Below are 2775 nucleotides of genomic sequence, written 5' to 3'. Positions count from 1 at the left end.
AAATGTATATATATGTTATCATGCGTTCTCTAATCAATGCCTTACCGCAATATTACTGCATTATATGCTTGCTGTTTGGCCTTGCTGTTTTTATGATGTACCACGGAAGGACAGTTCCTTTCTAACAAAGACCACTTTGTTAGACAACATGCCTCATTGCTGTCTTGCACCCCAGATGAACCTCCAAGTGACCATTAAAGTCAGGGTTTCCTAACTATCTTGATCGTAGGATTAGGTTGGAATGTATATAACCAGTAATAAATAACTTAGTTTGTTGCATCCTACACAATGTCGTAAAACTTCCCTTGCTATGTTTTTACTTGAGGTCAAAGGTTTTCTCTTCTGTATCCAGTCCACTCAAACTCCTCTTCCCAGATGTCTTTATTAGTATGTAAACACCTAGTGATTTTTCCTTACGAGGCAAAGCCCACATGCTTTCCCCCTCCTTTCTTTAGGGGCTTGTCTCACACTGTGGGTAGGGCAAATCCAAATAAAAAGAGCGGGAGTGCCTACAGATATTTAGTGTGTGTAGAGATTGTATTAAGCTATCTGTACTGCACTCCTCGCGAGAAAAGACTTAATATTTCTGTCTCACTTGTGGTTTGTTTGCTGTTGCTCTTCTCTTAATAGTTATTCAGTCATTGAAATAAACCTGACAGAAATTGGGGGCTCGTCCGGGATCTCGACACGCCTTGAACGGTTGCAGCGGGCTCTTCGACGCAGGTGACAATCCTCGGCCGAGGTAAAACAAAAGCCCTTTGACGGGACTGTCTCGATCAGTCCGGCTGGACACCGGGAGGGTTGACGAGATCTTCCGAGGAAGAGAATCAGCAGACCGTGAGTAGGAATATTAATTCTATTAAATAGAAACAGTTAAATTCCGCAGGGGCGGATGTGGAGCCCCCTAGCTTTCAAGCTAGTTAAATTCTGCAGCAGGAGGGGCGGACTCCTCTGTTATTAAAAAAAAACAAAACAAAAAAACCTTGAGAATTCTAGACCCTATCAAGTACAACTAGAAACAGTTAAATTCTGCAGGGGCGGATGTGGAGCCCCCTAACGTTTTATGTTAGTTAAATTCCGCAGCAGGAGGGGCAGACTCCTCTGTTCTTAAAAAAAACGCGCGTGGTATGCTTGTGAACGGTTTGACTGAGAGTGATCTCATTTGAGCGCTCCTCTTAAATAGTAAGCGAAAGTCCCTACCCCGACATGAACTAAAATGCAAAGATTGGAAAATAATTGAAAGGCAGGATCCCAACCGATTAAAAAAAAGATTTCGATAAATGGGTTAAAAAATATAAATTTGAGGGACAACCAAATTATTAGGACTTAGAGGTGCCATAAACAAAACAACATAAATAAATCTTAAAGAAATTAAAGAAGGCATCTGATGATGTAGTGTTTTGGGAGAGAGAGAAAGAGAGAGAGAGAAAGAGAGGGAAAGAGAGAGAGCTCAGAAAGCACTGTATTGCAGGTAGGAAGATGATGAGACTGGGCCTAACAGTAGGCAGGCAAGAGAAAACCAAAATTTACAGAGTTAGAGAAGAAGGGAGAAGTCTAGAGAAAGTAGAGAAGCACGTAGAGAAAACACATGCTACAAATTCAAAACTAAAGATCATAGCGGGAGGAATACATAAATCATGCCCTCCATGCGGAAAAAGTAGTAATAGACAAACAAAAACGAAAACAAATGAAAGCTTCAAAACACACTTTTCTGGTAGATCAGGATAGTGACACTTTTTACCAAAATGCAGGCAGAGGACAGAAAGGCCAGAGAGGGCGAGCAATGTCTAAAGGAGGCTTTAGAGGCCGAGGAAGAGAAGTTGTGCAACCTCCAATAAAATGCTGGAATTGCGGAGAAAACGGTCACATGGCACGTGACTGCACAAATTAACAGAAACACTATGACTAGGCCAAAATCAAATCAGATCAGGTTTCCATGTAATGAAGTGGGAACCTGGCTGCCAAAATTAAGGAGAAAATTAGCTTAAATATAAGGAGATATTTATGTTAAAAGGATAAAGTAAGATAAAGAAACATTGAAGTTAAAATTTGCTAAATAAATAGAAAAGAATTACACGTAGTTTCTAAAAGTGAAATAGAGAATAAATCAGACAAGTAATACGAGCAAAAAGATGTTCTTAGTGCTTCTATGTGTTCTTATATGTTGTGCGTCATCCTTTTGTGCTGGTGTGTGTGTGCGTGTGCGCGCGGAGGATCCTCATGAATGGGTGTGTGTATGAGTCCGAGTGAGATGTGTTCTGTGGAAGAAATCAGTAATGGAGAATGTTCTGGAGGCTGTTGAGCAATAATAGGGAAATTGAGAAGTGGACGATGATGTGTTTAAGTTTGTTGGAGAAACTAAGATGAGCAGTGTGTGGCAGTAGAGAAAATAAGACGTGTGTGGCAGAAAGTGACTAGAATGGTGGCTTGATAGGACGAGAATGAGACAGCAAATGTTGTGTAGAAGACTGAAAGATGTTGAAGGTGAACATGATAGGGGAGGGCAACGGCAAAGTTGGCCTGCCCTTTGAGAAGGTGAAACTGATAAGCGTGCCTGCGCTCGCGCGTTGTCGCGGGGCGGGGCTGTCCGCGTGGGCCTTTGCTATGCTCGTGTGGGCGGTGGGCCGGCATCATGGTTGTTGCAGGAAATGGCCAGCCTGTGACCAATCAACATTGATGCTGCGCCCCCACCCCTCGCACGAGCGGTGCTGTGGCTGCGGGCGAAGCAAGGAAAGTGTGAGTTTCTCAGAGAATGTTTGAATATTTGAAGCAGGG

This window comes from Syngnathus typhle, linkage group LG21, assembly GCF_033458585.1.
Source record: "Syngnathus typhle isolate RoL2023-S1 ecotype Sweden linkage group LG21, RoL_Styp_1.0, whole genome shotgun sequence".
Lineage (NCBI taxonomy): Eukaryota > Metazoa > Chordata > Actinopteri > Syngnathiformes > Syngnathidae > Syngnathus > Syngnathus typhle.
Note: the sequence above shows the minus strand (reverse complement) of the source record.